Source organism: Myotis lucifugus, unplaced genomic scaffold, assembly GCF_000147115.1.
Source record: "Myotis lucifugus unplaced genomic scaffold, Myoluc2.0 scaffold_502, whole genome shotgun sequence".
Taxonomy (NCBI): domain Eukaryota; kingdom Metazoa; phylum Chordata; class Mammalia; order Chiroptera; family Vespertilionidae; genus Myotis; species Myotis lucifugus.
Window position 1 is genome coordinate 1 of NW_005871550.1, and position 18,504 is coordinate 18,504.

Sequence of the window (18,504 nt, forward strand, 5' to 3'; positions counted from 1 at the left end):
CCCCAGCACCTCCGGTTTAGCTGACTCCACCCAGCACCTAAAAGGGAAGTGGCCCTTGTAAAAGGAGTGGAGCAGGTGGCAGATGCTGCCAGACAAAGCACGGGCTCAAAGGGGATCTTTTCTGCCCCAGAGAAATTCTGGGGGTTTGCACAGCAAGAAACTGATGACTCAATTTCCTTTGTGTCGCTGCTTGAATGGGAAGCACACAACTGTTCTTTAGAATTACCAGGGTTGGCTGCTGCTTCCTCCCCTACACTTAAACCCCACTTTTCACTCACTCAGGAAGTTGAAATTGTTCCTAAGCGTGTGCTCCCCGTGAGCCGGCCAGCAAGGGTGTGGGAAGCCAGCCCCATTTTCCAGAATAAGGAAGCGGTGCCTTCTGAAGTTCATGGTTGTGGGTGCGGCCTGACATGGCACAGTGAGTGTGTGTGTTCCCGACGTGCCAGGAGAACTGGGATTTCAAACAGCTGATACATAGTGGATACTTTGACTAAATGTTTATATATTTTCTACAAACAAATCCATGGCTTGGTGTGATTACAACTCAAAAACTTTGCAAGACTTTTTGCATAAGTAACTTCACAGCTCCACAACTCCTTAATCCAGTGGTCTCAACCTTCCTAATGCCGAGACCCTTTAATACAGTTCCTCATGTTGTGGTGACCCCCAACCATAAAATTATTTTCGTTGCTACTTCATAACTGTAATTTTGCTACTGTTATGAATCGTAATGTAAATATCTGATATGCAGGATGTATTTTCATTGTTACAAATTGAACATAATTAAAGCATAGTGATTAATCACAAAAACAATATGTAATTATATATGTTTTCCATGGTCCTTAGGCGACCCCTGTGAAAGGGTCGTTCGATCCCCAAAGGGGTCTCGATCCACAGGTTGAGAACCAGCTCCTTAATCAGTCTAGTTCAGCGGTTCTCAACCTGTGGGTCGTGACCCCTTTGGTGGTCAAACGACCCTGGTCGAACGACCCTTTCACAGGGGTCGCCTAAGACCACCCTGCATATCAGATATTTACATTACGATTCATAACAGTAGCAACATTACAGTTATGAAGTAGCAATGAAAATAATTTTATGGTTGGGGGTCACCACAACATGAGGAACTGTATTTAAAGGTTGAGAACCCCTGGTGTAGTCGCTGATGAGGTTGATGTTTTGTTCAGAAATGTGCACTTGGGGGAGAAATATTAGTATTCCTCTGTTCTCCACTTCTTCATCATCCCAAAATATGAAGTACCAGGAAATGCCACATATTTGATTCTTGCTTGCTAAGGTGGACATACACATGTGGGTGGGCCCTTAAGTGTCTATGCATCTGAACACATGTGGGTATTGCTGGTCAACCGTTCAGCATTTGTAAAGTGTCCTGTAGGGGCCCCTCAATGTGTTGAGTACGTTGGCGACTTAAATGTGCGAGACATGGGCCTTGCATCCAAGGACTTTATGGTTCTCTGTGTATAGCATAGTGCAGTCGAGTGACAGCCTTGGATACTTTAGAGGATAGGAATAGCATTGCCAAGCAGCGACACAGCAAGGAGGACTGGAGGAATCGATGCCAGAGAGGAGGGGCAATGCAGACAAGGTAGGATTTTAATATGCAAAGAAGAGAGGGTGAGAAAGGAGTGTGCATATTTCTGTTACTCTCTTATTAATCTATTCTCCCCCCCCCCCCCAAGTAAATTAACTAATTAACTAGCCAAAGTTTTCAACAAACGTTCAGGCACTGCCTACTCAGTGCACCTGGCAGTTAGGACTGGAGGGGTCAATGTTGGGAGGGACAGTCCTTGCCTCTGCATAGCTCACAGCCTAGTACAGTGGGGCCTTGACTTATGAGTTTAATTCGTTCCGAGACCAAGCTCATTAAGGAGCTCGTTAAGGAGCTCGTTAACTCAAATTACTCTATCAACTCAATGCAAAAAAATTGGCCGAGAGACAGCTGGTATCTCAAAAAACTCATTAGTCGGGATACTCGTAAGTCAAGGCCCCACTATATAGGGTTTCCTGGGTAATGGCTGACTATGCATCTCTGGCTTCCACATGGTAGATTCTGGTTGCGTGTGCCCCCACCCCAATCGTGACAACAAACAATGCCAAATTAGGGGGTGTTAAAGTTGCCCCACTTTGAGAACCCTTGGTGTAACAGGATGGCAGCCATCCCAGTAACCTCAGCTCTGACAGTGTGGCATCTGGTTCCCATCGGTCCCATTAATTCACCTTAAGCTTCACAGTAAAATCACTCAGGAAGGCCTGTGGGGGCCACGGAGCACGAGTGACTCTCACACTCCTCAGAGGGGAAACCCAAACCTGACATGCCTTCTCTTACCCGTCTTCTGCAGTACTGGGGGAGTCCCCTGACATGAGGGGTCATTTTCATGGTTCTAGCGCTCGGTGCTGGCCCATAGTTGTTCCTAGTAACTGTTGAACTGATGAACATCTAGAATAGAGAAATAACTCTATCCGTCTCTAGGGTCGGTACACCTAAGATGCAAATACGTCTATGTTATATGGTAGCAGTGGCGATGGCTGTCTTGGAGGGCGCTTGGCTGGCCAGTTGCCCACCCTGGGGCTCATGTATTTTCTGCCCAAAGGGAGATCACCCATCTGTTTGTGGCTTTGGTGGCTCCTTGCTGGGATGTCTGTCTCAGGACAGGGTTACTATTTCTGAGCCAGGACCGGAGGATGATGACACCAACCCCCACATTTAAGCCTCGAAATAGAGCCCTCCGCAGGAGCCGCCCCTGAAAGGGCTGCTTATTTTGGAGATGCTTACCTGAGGTTAGACTCCCTGGGTGAGAGGCCACACCCGTCCAGCCCCCATAGCTGCTTCTGGAAGGTGGAGGCAGCTGAAGGAGCAGCAGATCAGCTTCACAGCGGATTCTTGCCTTCTTGGTGGGTCTCCTGCAGCCACTAAACGGGGCAAGTCTCAGGGAAGCATGGCATCTGATGGGAGGCCACACTGGCATTGACGACCCGGGCCTCCTCTCCATAGAGCTTGCCAAGTCTGAAGTTGCCCACCATGGGGGCAGGTCCTACCTACCCTTGGCCTATCTGCCCAGTAAGACTTGGAGACAGGGAGTCAAGCACAGAATGGGGATGGGATGTTGTGGGGGAACAGGACCTCACAACACCCGATCTCCCCGAGTTTGGGATGCACAGCCTGTCCGGGTGTGTCCTCCTGGGGCAAGTACCCCTTCTAAGTGCAAGTGTGGGCAGACAGGTCCCAGGTGGGTGGAGAGGAGCTGAGTCACCAAGGAGGTGATTTGCAAAACTCAAGCCCCCAAAATCCTCTGCGTCTTCAGCTTTTGAGAGTAAAGGTTCATTGCAAAACTCCAGTGGGGGGAGAGCGTGTTCACCCAGGTTGGTAATTCTGAGCATTTGCGGTGGTGTCCTTGCCATTCTCCCTTCGTGGTGCTTGAAAGTTCATCTTTCTTCCCCACACCCTGGCCTCGGAGTTAGAGCTCTTGTACCTTTTGCACTTGCTTCTTTGCAGTGAGTGGATGTTTTTAAGAAATCACTGATATTAGTAATAATAGCAAACACTTAGTAGAGTGCTAACCATGGGCCAACCACCATTCTAATCGTTCCCTTGTACTAACTTGTTTAATATAGTCCTGTATACTAACTTATATTTCTCCATACTAGTATATTCCTGTCTACTAACTTGTTTAATCCTTACACCAACCTTATGAAGGAGTTCTATTATTATCCCTCTTTTACTTATGAGAAAACTGAGGCATAGAGAAATTAACTTGGCCAAGGCTATAGGGCCGGTAAGCGATGGAGCTGGGATTCAAACCCGGGTGGTCTGGCTAGTGGGTTCCTGCTCTTAGTGACTACATTACTATGCTCCTCTTAGTATCTCAAGATGTCAGGGTACCCCCAGAGACTCAAATGAGGGTACGTGGTAGCACTCTGGTTGTTTTCATGAGCCCCATTTGGGAATCGGGTGTGGGTAGCATCCTAATGTCCACAGGGCTGGTTTTGTCCTCCTTTTTACACTCAATTTCAGAGGGGGGGCTTGGGAATTCAAAAATGAAAAAGAAGACGTAATGGAAACTTCTTCCCATTCATACTCTGAGCGGCTCATTCATTCGGCTCTCTGGATAGAAGTTCTGTTCTCTTCTGTGTGACGGGAAGTTGGGGAGGAGGTGGGACTGAAAGGGAGAGTGAACTGAGTTGTTGGCTCATTATCACATCATGACCTGTCACCTGGATGAAAGGAGAAGATGGCTGATGGGTATTTCTCCCTCGTCTAGGACCTTGACTTTTGATTGGGCAAAGCTGAAAAATGAGCTAAACAGCAGCCAAACTCAGCTTAAGAGCCCTTGGTTCCAGGGCCTTTTCTCTACCAGTCGGCACTGATGAGGGAGGGAGGGAAGCTCAGAGAGGAGTCCTCCAGGAATCAGGCTGCACTTGTCTGGGCGCAAGGGATTGAGCTGAAGCAGGAAGTGTACTGCGGCTCCTCTTCCCAGCCCCAGCCCAAACCACGGTCTGGCTTCTATTGGCCCAGCAGGGGACCATTGCCTGGGGAGGTGGGTTTGGCCTGGAGACAGAGATCCATTATAAATTACCAACTGTCTCGATTGCAGTGCATCTCTTTGCACGAGCAGGTCTGCAGTGCCTTCTAGAAGCACCCACACACCAGTCATGGATCTAGGCAGCATCTTTTTCTATTTCCTCTGTCAAAGAACCCCCCACTCCCCAAGATATTAGAGTGATGATTATGAAGCTCCTTCACATGTGTTCACCATTATGCAAATTGAGACACCAGAGAGATACGACATTTCCACGCAGTCAATACCTGATCTCCTGCTGCTGGCCTAGAAGGTGTTTCTGCTCAGGACCTGACCCCCGTCTAGTCAGAAGTGTTAAATGAACATCTACTCTATGCCAGTCACACCTGTTGCCATTTCTGAGTGTGTCCAGTCCAAGAGCCAGAATCCAGCAGAGCTGAGCATCATCTTACAGCCTGCAGACCAGCTGATGTGACAGAGTTAGTTAGCCCCACAGCCACCACTTCCCTACACGAACAGACAAGGGTGCCCACAAGAGCCCTAATCACGCAGATGCAGACAAAAGCTCAGAGGGGGAAGTGATGCTGCCATAGACACCTCCTGCCCAGAAGGTTGTCTTTGCAGTGACTCCTCAGTGGTAAGACTGTCTTCCCAATGTCAGCCTTAGAGGTCAGGTACATCCCTCTAGACTTCCCTGAGTGACTTTTACTTTCTCTATTGTTTCCTGGTTGCTTCTCCCTTACATTTCATAAACACCCTAAAAAGAAGTTCAAGAAATGCCTCTAAGCTGGGTATGCCAATCTGTTCTTGTTGGCCCATGAACATATACGCTCCTTAGGAAGAGCCCATGCTTTATGTACATTGTTGTATCTTTCTAGCCCCCCAGCTGTCAGCACGGTTCCCCACATATAGTAGGTGCTCAATAAATATTTGGCTGGCAGGCCGAATGAATGAAATTTCTAGATTTGACCAGCAAAGACATCTTTATCATTCCTGACCTTTTGTGATTCTTTTTCATCCTTTATTTTTTTTTCTGGTCTACTAGAATAAAACCTTTTTATTTTAATATCTTAGTGCCTCCTGTAGTGATCTTCAAACTTCCTTGAAATTGCTTTTCTCTGCATACTCTCCAATTTGAGAATATCTTTCTTGAGGTCTGACATGTCAGGCAAGGCAGGGGAATTTGGGGCTTATTAGGTTTTGTCCAGAAGAACAGAAATCTTGATTTCCTTTAGGTCTGTCTGCCTCTGTGTCCCAGCACTTACTTCCAAATCTGGCCTCAGGTATAAAGAACCCCAAGCCTCAAAATCATGTTCTCAGTGACCTCAGAGAAAAGATGTTGGCTTTTTGCTTACCATGTTAAAAGAAAAAAAGGGGGGGGGGGGCAGGGAGTTTTTTCTTTCAAGGGTTTAATACTGACCGTACCAAAGACCAGCAGATGTTGAGTGTGGTGGAATGGGAATGAGAAGGTTTGGCTTTGGAAGAGGGTTGTGTAGAAGGAGGAAGGACAGTGAAATAAGACCTCAGTCCCCTCTCTGCCACTTAAGAGCAGCATGAAGTCAGACAGTTGCACATGTTAAGTTCTAGACAATGTTTAGCACATAGAGCTGGGTGTTTAGCACATAGAAGGTGTCTCAAGAATAGAAATGGCTATTCTATGTTAGTTCCTCTCTGTTATTGATTCACTGTGTAAGGCCAAGCGAATCATTTCACCCCATTTGCCTCCAATTTTCCATGTATAAAATGAGAGGGTTGGATTCTCTGTGGGCCCACGAATACCTAAGCCTCACAAAACTTAATGGAAAGAATGACACGACTATAATGCAGTGCCAAAAAAAAGGTGACGCCTTGTTTGCATTAAATGTCAGGCGTGAATTATTAATCCCTGTCAGAAGCAAGCGTATTCACCCAGTTTCACCCTAAACTCTAGTGGGCGAGAATGACTCTTAGGGACGAGGTACTTTGCTCAGGGGACACCACCGAATCTTCCCAACCACTTGGGCGTGGGCAGGTGAAGAAGCTCGGGCCAGAGCAGCTAGCAAGTCTCAGTCACAGAGCTAAAAATGCAGGAAGCCAGTTCTGGGGTTACCTGCAGGATCTGAAGGTAATATCTGCTATTTTAAACTCTACATTACACAACATTGCTTTAAGTGGCCAGAAAAGCCACCCCCTGAAGAAGAGAAAAGATTGTGTCCTTCACTTTCAAAGTTCCATGAGCATCTTGGATACCTCAGCTTCCCTCACGGGAACTCTGCCACATGTGGGTGCAAAAGGAACCAACATATTCAGCCAAAATAGTGCTTAGAGATTGAGCACTAGTGTCCCATGGGTGGCCATGGGAATCTAAAAATAAGAAAACAAAACAAAGGAACACACACACACACACACACACACACACACACACACACCAGGGCACTGAGTAGGTGGGCCTTTGAGATGGCGAGTTGCTGCTTCTACTGAGAACTTTCCAGACTTCCACTAAGATATTTCTTTTTTTTCCATGAAACCAGAGCAGCTCTTTCTCAGGAAAAATAAATAAATAAATAAAAAGGAGTCATAAAGACTGTGTTACTTAGGAGTTTGCCAAAACTGGTCAAAGACTAAATCTCATGTTGGGGTTCTCACCTTCCATCAGTCACTCAAAGTCCTTAGTCAGATTGTGCCCATTTCATATCCATCTGAAATCTGCCCACCAGAAGTTGAAATAAAATAGCAGATGGGTTTGGTTCTCATGTCACACACAATGCTCTCGATGGTGGCTGGCTATGGTTCAGCAGTCTGTATCTCCGGCCAGTCCCCTAGACAGAGCCCTCTAGGAGAAGTGAGAACGCTTGTGTAGCCAGCAGGGGTTTAGCATTTCTCTCTCCGTCTTAGTCACAGGAAGACTGTGGGCAAGTTCTTCCCTTACTGGTGGCCTCTGTTTCCCTGGTTGTAAACATGGTGATGAACTCATCAATCCAAATCATTAAGAAGTACTCTGTGATTGGCTCTATGGGGGAAAAAAAAAGTGAGGGGAGTAGAAGATTTTGTTTCTCTCCTTAGAGAGCTTACCATTTGGTGGGAGAAAAATTAAACAGAAGAAAGAACTACACAAGATATATCATCAAGTGCCAGAAGATGAGGAAAAGCAGCTATGTCTGTGAGTGGCAATTGTATGAGACAGCTTCATGAAGGAGTGGAATTTAAGGATCAGATGAATGTGGGTAAGAAGATGGGGAGAGAGAGAGAGAGAGAGAGAGAGAGAGAGAGAGAGAGAAGAAGAAGAAGAAGAAGAAGAAGATGAAGAGGAGGAGGAAGAGGAGGAGGAGGAGGAGGAGGAGGAGGAGGAGGAGGAGGAGAGGAGAGCAATTCATGGAAGTGTAAAGAGGAGCTGAAAAGTATGGCTTAATTGGGGTCAGGAGAGGGCTCAGCCTGTCTGAGTAAGAGTGTTGAAGAACAGTGAAGGATGAGTTGGCCAGATTCCAGGTGATCAAGTAACGCTGGCTCCATCTTACAAGACCCAATTCTTCTGTCACAGAGAAGTTCTCATGACACCCTCCTCAAACTGGGCTAGACAGAGTTCAGAAGCAGGCCAGCTCCAACATTGGTTGAGATAGAACTTGGGCAACTTTGCCTGAGTTGGAGAGTGGCAAGTTAAGAGAATCCCCAACAAGCCCTACAGCAGCAACAGCCCATGTTACATTTCCCGTTGATTACTAGAGGCTGCCTGGAGCGCTGTGCTAAGAAGCCAGACCTTGGCTCAGCTACTGAGTTCTGTGATCCATTAGTGATGTCTGACACAGGCATAATATAGAGGATTTGACCTCAGGTATCACCCATAGGTCATCACAGAAGAGCAGCAAACTTTCCTAAGTTATGTTTCTGATAGTTCTGGGTAACTCAGGGAGGTTAGCCACTCAAATTCAGTCAACTAGTCATACTGTAGACCCCACCGCCTTCCAGAACAATATAAATGCAGTCTCCTACCCAGAGGAGTGGAGTCGCTTGAGCCTTTTCTTATGATTCATTCCCACTGTGTTTTCCCATCGTCACCCCAACTGAAGTTAGATGCTGGAGCCAGGAATCTCCTCTGTGTGAACCAGGACCAGACTTCCTGGCAAAGGGCTCCTTCTCCACATCAGCTTCTCCATCTGCAAACTGAGAAGACAAAAATGATGCCTCACCCAGAGGGGTGATAGGAGGAATTACCAGCTAATGTGAGTGAAGCCTTTGAAGATGAAGGGTTGTGTGCACACGTTAATTACAACTTTTATCAGCCCTGGAGCCTCTGCATTCTCAGCTGCCACTCAGGGCTCTTCTGTGCCTCCCAAAAGCAGCCGGAGGCAGCATTCCACAGACTGGCCCCACGGGTCCCACTGGTAGCATCCAAGTTAAGAAGGCTGGATTCTGAACTCTGACTGGCCAGCCCACTGTGGGCCGCTCAAGTTTCCCACTACTCATCCCCAAGGGAAAAAGCAAGCCCACTACCTGGGCAGGGAAGATAAGGTAGAACCCAGGTATAAACAAAAGGCTCCAGCAAGCGTTGATTAGAAATAGCCCCCGGGTGAGATTAGGACACTCTGCTCTAATTCCCACCCTGTCAAAGCCTAATTGTGTGACCCTAAGCTACTGGCTTTATCTGTCTAATGCTTCAATACACTGTGAACCACCTGGGAACTAATCCCTCTGCCTCCCCTAGACCTCCCCACCTTTGCCTGCTGGTGTGAAAGTGTTTTGTTCTAGTTGGCAGAAGCATGTGATGTAGAACTACAAGGTCCTATTATTACCTTAAGGTAACTTTCTCCTTTATCTCCGTCTCCTGTTGCTGGTTGACCCCAATCCTTGAAATTGTATTCTTTGGAATGCTCACCAATCTCCTCCGAGCTGCCGCCCCTCCTGGGCAGTGCTTATCTAGGAGGACCTGGTATGTGCTCTGGCTTCTTGGTTCTGCCATTTCCTGAAGCATGCAGATGCTGACAGGCTGGCAGGGTACCGGGGTCCCCGCCAAGTGGAGTTGCAATGCCCTTGCTGGGGTAACTCAGTAAAAGTGCTTAGAGGCAAGAATGGGAGGGTGTCCAGATGCTTTGCTGGGGCTCAGAAAGGTGCAGGCTGAACTGGGCCCCTACAGCAGCACCAAAGTATAGATCAGCGGTTCTCAACCTGTGGGTCGCGACCCCTTTGGGGGTCGAACGACCCTTTCACAGGGGTCGCCTAAGACCATCGGAAAACATATAATTACATATTGTTTTTGTGATTAATCACTATGCTTTAATTATGTTCAATTTGTAACAATGAAATTGGGGGTCACCACAACATGAGGAACTGTATTAAAGGGTCGCGGCATTAGGAAGGTTGAGAACCACTGGTATAGATCCAAAGAGGCAAAAGAGGAGAAAGAGAAAAAGGACTCTAAGTGAGAAGTTATCATGGGCTGGTGAGAAAAAACCAATGATGATGGCATATCAGAATGGGAAAGGGTGCTAGACATTACACAGCCTACTGGTCATATAGAAAAGCTAAGGGAAGGTCATCTCAAAGATTGCAAGTAACTTGCCCAAGGGCATGCAACTAGAGTCAAAACCCTGGTCTTCTGACTTGCGATCCAGTGGCCTTTCCATTTCATCCTTTGAGATGATAGAGGAAGAGCACTAAACAAGAGGACAATGGGCCGACCAGGGCAAGAAGACTTGGAATGACAAAGAGAGGAATATAAAAGCATATTGTTTTTTTGTAGCACAATGGGAAACAGTATGAGTGGAGCCTACATTATATACACTCCCCTGGAACTTCCACTGTAGTTGGATCTGGTTTCCTATGCAGTGCCTTGTGCATCCATACTTGGTGTTTGTTTTGATCCTTTTTGACTTAATGAGCATTTTGAAAACAGAAGGTCCAGCATAACCTGGCCTGGCTTTTTCCCAACTGCTCTCAGCAATTCTGTGAGTCAAGTCAACAATTGATGGCTTTCAAAGGGTTCATTTGTTCATTCAACACACACTTACTGAACACTAAGATGTGCCAGGTGTTCTGCCAGGCACTAGGGATACAACTTTAAATAAGAGAGACTCAGTTTCTGCTCTCATAGAACTTACAGTCTATCTGGGAAGACAGAGTAAACAGCTAATTATGCTTTTATTTAATTACACTTGAGGTATACTAGTGCATTCTGGGAAGGAAGAGCACATGTTCTTGAAAAAGCATATAACAGGGTGACCTCACCTGCTCTAGAGCACCAGGGAGGGCTTCTCCAGACATGTGGGGTTAATAGCAGTAACTATGTTTGCAAGATCTCTACAGTTCCTTGGGGGATCTGCTTTTTGGACCTCTCAATTCTACCAGCTCTCATGGAGACAGTCTGGTGGGTGGGGTCAAAGCTCCCCATAGCAAATCTAGCCAGAGCAGCCCCTCTTCTAACTGCCTTACACTTGAGTCCTCTGAGAAAGAGAACAAGTAAAGAAAGCTCTACTCCTCAAAATTCTGTAAGTGACTGGTTTATCATGGCTGTCCTGCAATAGACAGTGGTGGGAAGAGTGATGGGAACCTCCAAGCTGACTCAGACTTTTAGAAGCACATGTCAGGGCAGCAAAGGAACCCAAACTCCGGGAAACACTGTGTCATGTGATATCAGAGTTACTGTAAGCCATGAGGGGTAAATTCATAATTTACTTGGGAATCTTTAGTGCTAAGTCTTAGGTTAGGGTCATATCTCCTCCATTTTATTGTCAGTTTCTTGGTCATGTTTTGAGCACTTTGGTAGCTGGAGTGTGTGTGTGTGTGTGTGTGTGTAGGGGGTGGTGGGCAGGATAATGTCCAGCAGCCATGCAGGTACATCTACTGGGTGCAGGCAGGAGGGATAGGCAAGAACCCTGGGATGTGGATGTCCAACCACTTGGCTACAAGGGCCTTGCTCCTTTATCTCCTTGGTTGGCGGTAAGTACTTAGAGATGATCAGAGTGGATTCTATCAGGAGAGTGGGACAGATATGGTAAGAAAACAAAAGCTATCACTTAAGATGCTTTTAGATGAAAGCATAGATAATAATGACAATAATTAGCAATTGGTAGAGTAGGGGCACCAGCTAATTCAAATGGTCAGTTATAAATAACTGTGTCTTACAAATGAGAACAGACTCAAAGGTATCCCTCCGATGATAATATGACATCTGTCCACTTTTACTCAAATGTGCTTTCTTGGGTAGAAGAGATAGGGAGTTACAGCTATCATGATTGAACATAAGCTACAACCCATCTATGCATCATCAAACCGTGATATGTCCCCATGAAATTGTTATCTGTCACATGTTTCTTAGTATATCCATATCAGTGCATGCCAGCTGAATATCTCTGTAAGTAGCAGAGCAATCAACCCTCATAAAACGACATCTTCCCACAAGAAATGTAGAGGTGGGACAATGCCAGGAGCTCAGTATTATCAAAAGACCCAGATTTCTCCCAGTTTTCTGCCACTCCCAGTGTCTTCCTATAGGTTAGCCCCCTTCACACTCCCAAACTGACTCCCATAGTTCCAGGCATCCTATGAAAAACAAAACAACACCCATCACCGGAAGAAGGAAAGCTTATTCACAAATATCTCTTCTAAAAAAAGGAGGAATAGCTTTTCCAGAAGTCCTTTTTCAGAATTGACTTCCTTTTATTTCTCACTGGAAGGGGGGGCTCACATTCCATGGAATGCCTACACCAAACCGATCATTGACAAGGAGTTCTCTGACCACAGTGCTTGACTTAGACCCATCATGGTCCATCCAATGGAGCTGAGAGTTGGAGCCTCACCTCCCTGGAAGCATAAGTTTGGGATTTTAGACAAAATTAGGATTCAATGAGAAGAACTTTGTTGCATTGGTAACAGTGCCTGTTACAATGAGAAGGGCCTCAATGGGTGTTCACCTACGTGGTGGAATTGTGGTTGGATAGGCTCTACCAGCTAAGGGGAAAAAAAGGCAAAGCTAAGTTATTATGTTCCTAAGCCACACCCTCAACCTTCTGAGAAGACACACCTCATGGACAGAGTTCACTTGGGGGACACACTGCAGGTTGAGGCTTAGATGATCTGTGGCGTATACTCAATCGTAATAGCTATAACTTTATCTTTTCCTCCTCCCAACAAAAGCATATCAGGGAATAACTTTAAATCTGTTACAATTTACAAGAAATAGTCTTTTGCACACTTGAGCATTTATTATTAGAACCTCACTATTGCAACCCTGCTCCCCACCCCTGGAGCTACACCGTGCATTAGGACCACTATCTGCAAGATCCATTTTAAATGAATCATGATGACCTTGGATGGGCATCTCTTCCCGTAAAGTATGAGACGATAACCCCCAGGCAGGTAGCCGCCTTCTTTTTCCTATAACTACTCCTAGCGTGTTTTAACATGCTGGAAGTGTTTGCAGCTCCATTATCTGATCTAGCCCTCACATTAACTTCATAGTTAGCATTATTACCCTCCTGCACAGGAGAGAAATTTAGTAACTTTCCCAAGGTCCTAGAGCTAATTAGTGCAGATTCTGGATTCGAACCCTAGTTTCCCACCCTCAGAGCTGCAGTCCATGCCATCATACCATGTTGGCTCCCAATGGACCTGTCTTGCCTTCAAAGAGTCTAGAATGGACTACTGAAATTTATGTTAATAATAGTTCTTTCATAAGCAGGAAAACTCTTTCCTCATAGGTTCTTTGAGTCTGAAGCTCAAGTGTCCAACATCCTACATTTTAATAAGCTCAAAAATGAACAGGGGGAGCCTAACCAGTTAGGCTCGGTGGATAGAGCGTCGGCCTGCGGACTGAAGGGTCCCGGGTTCGATTCCGGTCAAGAGCATGTACCTTGGTTGCAGGCACAACCCCAGTGGGGAGTGTGCAGGAGGCGGCTGATCGATGTTTCTCTTCCATCGATTTTTCTAACTCTCTATCCCTCTCCCTTCCTCTCTGTAAAAAATCAATAAAAATATTTTTTAAAAAATGAACAGGGGGGTTTTCTGGGCCAGCCCCCTGCCTCCCTGTAGTTAGCTAAGGAACCTAACAGCATGGGCAAGGGAGATATCAGGACTTTAAAATTTGTTTTCCATTCCTTTCTCTTTTTTTCCCTCTAAATACCATTAAAAGATTTATGATGACTACATGCTGGGAAGAGGAGCCCAAGGGATGTTTAATGTGGACCTTTAGGATGTGATTGCTTCTTACACAGGAAAGGGCTGCTTCTTTTCAGAATCTAATAATGAAAGAGCTAGAGGAAATGGATTCTATTAAACCAAAATGATGTATGCTTTATTTTGAGGGTGAATTTCCTGACCACGAGGCTTGCTGATTAGTAGACTCTCCTGCTCGGTCCCAATCCATCCCTTCAGTTCTCAGGGGAAGTTACATTGCCTTGGAGAGGCATCTCTTGGGGACAGCAAAGCCTGTGGAGGAAAGGCTTCCCTTTAAACTAAGTGCCAGCACCTTGTACTTTGTCACAACAGTTACTGTGCTGTGCTGTGGACTTGATGAATGTCTGTCTTCTCCCCTGGCCCACAACCTCCAATGGGGCAGTGACCTTGCCTACCTTGTTCAATGCCCTGGTCCTGGTGCCTAGAACAGTACCCTGCACATGGGGGGCCCTGAATTTGGGACTCCGTTATCTTTCCTGAAGGCCTGTGTTCATTTCAATGTTGGGTTGGTTTTATGAGATGGTGACATACTATGGTGGATTCAGGCTGTGATCAACTCAACTTAAAAAAAATTACAACTTTAAAAAAACTTTATCATTCTATTCTATTCTATTCTATTCTATTCTATTCTATCCTATTCTTTCTATTCTATTCTAGAGATAAGAACTTAAAAAGCAAGTGCGGGTGAGCCAGCAGGCCGTATCTTCTCTCATTCTCTCCTTGCTCTCCGTGGCTGTGCTCCACCCAGTTCCCATCCCTTCTCCTTGGCTGGCATCACCTAGGAAACGGTCTCTCCTGTGGCTTCTTGGGAGGGCACCCAGGGAAGCTGAAGATGTGCAATGTCTGAGCACTCGGGAGGGATGTGAAAGACAAGGAGGAACCTTTCTGTTTAGGGATAGGGAGGACTGGTCGGGGTTTGGGAATGCAAGCCTTGGGTACTTGAGACTCTTCTTGCTGGGAGCAGAGGGAGGAGCTCCCTGTGGCTCCCTTCTAGAACACGTTTGGAGCAACACTCTTTTCAAACAAACATCATCAGATAATCGCAGCCTTCCTTAAGGACTGTTCTCAGGATCTAGGAAAGTCCCCTATTATCTGTTTGAGCATCCTGTTCTTTATATTGTTTGGAAGGCTAAAGTCAACAGCCACTCTGGTGTTCTGCATTGTTTGCATTGTTCAAACCTTTGGAAAACTCATTTGGTTTCTTCTTCAAATGAGCTTTCCACACCCCCTGGAACACATTCAGAAACAGGCCTCACTTCAAACAGGCCAGCCCAGAACAGTGTCTCTCCAAGTCAGGCTCCCTTTCTTCTTCCACAGGCTGGATTTGAGTGTGTTCCGTCAAGCCCACATAGTCCAGTCTCTGGGCCAAGCACAGGCTGTCAGAGATGCACAGGGAGGCTTGAGTCTAGTGCCTCCAGCGCTCAGAAGGTGTGTGGGTCCTGGAGTGAGACCTGGGTTTGAATCCTGCCACTCATCTATTATGTGGTTTAAGCAGTCAACATGGCCGAGCCTCAATTCAAAGTAAACATCATTACATAAAAGGGTACGGTCTTTTTTGTTTGTTTGTTTTATTCATTTCAAATGGGCCGTAGTTTGCCCACGGCTGGTCTAGTGCCTCCAGCGCTCAGAAAGTGTGTGGGTCCTGGAGTGAGACCTGGGTTTGAATCCTGCCACTCATCTATTATGTGGTTTAAGCAGTCAACATCGCCGAGCCTCCATTTTCTCATCTTTAAAAGAGAGTAACAATACCTGCCTCTGTAGGGTTGTGTGAGGACTGCTGTGATCACGTGCATGAAACTCGACAGAGTAACTGGCATGGAGTAAGCATTCATCAGCAATCATTGCGATCATCGTTGTTCTTAGACCTGGGACCCTTCCCCTCCACAGTCAGCCCTGACTGTGTTCCTGCTGCTCTTAAGAAACACTTCCAGCTGCCTAGGAGATCTTTTCATTCCATTTCTGGGCCAAACATTAGCCAATAAAGCCTCATTTAATTTGGCAGGGAGGGTGCACCAGAGTGCTGACACCCACGGGTGCTTACTGGAACAACTGTTGCTGAGCAGATAAAGCAGCAGCTTGGGTTGCTCTGGAAACCTTGGCTATGGCAGTAGCTCATGAAAGCGAATGGGGAAACCAGCCTCAGGTCCTGTCTTTACTTGCACAGTCAGTCCGTCTCCCAGGCTGCTTGTCTCAGCAGGACCAGCCTCTTCCTGCCTTTGGTCCTGGCAGTTGGTGATGGGGCCGGAGGAGGAGATGGTATTTGCCTCCCTCTCGGGTGAAGCGTTTCTTTACAGAGCTGTTCCCTGGCCTCAGAGGAGAGCGGGGCTCTTCGGGACAGTTGAATGCAGTAGCTTCCTTCTCAGTCTGGAAACTTGGGAGTTTCCCAGAGTCCACTTCTTCCCCAGATGCCCAAGCTTAGATTTTTCTGGTCGTGGATGGGAGGGATCAGCTCCAAGGGCATAAAATGTCCATCCGTCACTCAGTGGGGTGCTCAACTCTCTCATCTCCAAAATTATCTGTAATTTCCTTAAACTGCTTAGTTCTGCTCTCTTCTCCAGAAAGGAAAGTCAGATCACGCCCAGCCGCACCTCTGACGTGACTAAGACTTTTACACCATAGGGGAGTGTTTGCGTTTCTGTCAGGTTCTCATCTAGCTTTTAGCTTCATGAGAACCTGCCTGCAGACTGTTGTTCAGGTTGAAACAGACGATTATCCAAGCTCAAATGATTTTTCATGGTATAAATACAATGTCACTTAGAACCCAGGGGTCCCCTCGGGAGAGCTGTGGCCAGTCTTCTAGGTTTTATCTTCCTCTGAGAGAAGTGAAAAGTTTGACATTTTTAAAGTACATGTTATAATCCCAACTCAGTGCTGTTGCTTTATGAATATTTATTACCCAACTCCCATAAACCTCTCTTGGAGGTACCCAGGAAATATCCATTGAGTCAATGAACGACTGAATTTCCTTGGAGCCATTTCACAGGCTGAGAAACTGAGGCTCATAAAGGTGAAGTAACTTGCCTAAGAATGAATGGTTCAACTCCTATGTGGTGGGGCTAGAATTCAATTCTGAACTCTCCTTTCCTTTTAACATCACACCACAAGTTCCCTCCCATTCAGCCTTATGGGGTGAATCCTGTTCTTCCATCCCCAGGACTGGAGGCCTTGAAAATCAAGGTGTTTCCTCTTCCGAAGAATCTGGATTTTTTTCTTGCAAGCGAAGGGCCTTGAAACAATTAAGAACTACTGGGAGTTATCTTCATGGAGGGAGGAGGTGGGAATGTCCCTCTCTCATTGTAGGGACAGTGGAACCCCCAAGACCACCAATGATCAGGGAGCCAGTTGGAGGTGGGCGTCTGGACTCCCCATTTTGCCGGTGGGGGCTGCTTAGCAGCGCCTCACTTGAGGATTGTCTCACGCCTGAAGAATGGTTTGAGTTGGCCCACGATGCTGAAATTCACTGCAGGGAGCACTGGGGCTGCTTGTAGTAATTTAGGGGAAGTCTCTCTAAGGAAATCAGCAATTCTGCTGGTTTCCTCTTAATTGAAACCATTCTTTCCCTCCAGCTTCAGTGGGGCAGGTTCTAGTCTCTGCATGTGCTGGAGGCGTTTATTTGGTGTAATCTGAGAGCAGGATGCTGGTAACTCGCTCTTGTTTTGTCTATTGTTTCTTTTTGCTGGCCAGTCCACTCTGCTTAATGCATTAATCATACCACCGCTGCCCTGGTTCCCCAGTGAAATGCCACAATCCTGCAGGCGAGAGGGGGCCACTGGGGTTTCTGGAGTGTTGAGAGAACAGTCACAAAAAACATAGATTTCTCCATATATAGAGAGAGGGCTGGGTTGGCTGGGGACCTGGAGATCATCAAATTCAACTTCTTCCTGGTCGGCTAAAGAAACTGAAGTTTCCAAGTACTGACAGCCTATCACTGGGAAGTCCAGAATTAGACCCCAGGTCACTAGACTCAGCCTAGTACTTTCCCACTAAACAAAAGAAACATCTTTTGGGCTCCATACCATATATATCACACACTGGGGATATAAAGATGGAACCCACTTTGATTATGTGGGTTATGACTTTAGACAGGCTTCTTCCTAGAATATTATATAGACAGTCTATCTATCCTCTCTCCAACCATCCATCCATCCATCCATTATTTGGTAAGAATACATATTATGTAGAGTAAGAACTCATGTATCTGGATAAGTAGGTTTCTGGCTCCTAACTGGAGGTCTTGAGTGGCTGTTACCAATGATAGAGCAAGAAGCTGACCAGTTCACCAAGAATTAAGTCAGAATATGAGACACTTGGTATTTAAATTGCTTTAAATGTATTTTAATCTTTGAGGTGATTGGCTCATATTTATCAATATCAGGCATTTTTCTAAGTGTCAGGTACTTTGCTAAGTGTTTCAAAGGCATTTCGCCATTAAATCCCCCAAAGTATCTCATGAGATAGATATTGCCTTCACTTTACAAATGAAGAAACAGGGGCTTAAAGGTCAAGAAACATGGCATGCCTACCATCCCACAAGAGCCCAAGATGGGACTTGGACCCAAATCTGTTTGATATGAAAGACTGTGAACATGGCCACTGCTCCATCTTACACTACCATGGGGGTAAATAGCTCCTATCACCAGTTACCAGTGCCTATAAAATAAGGGATACTGAAGACACCAGGTGGCCAGGTGGCGCGGAGGGCTTGTGATGCATCACAGTAGTACTCTGATGGGCTGCTCTATCAGTCTGATTTGTCTCCTAGAAGTTCAGGCCAAGACCCAGAGGGGCAGATGCACCCCACTTCCACCAACTCTGTACCCGCTTA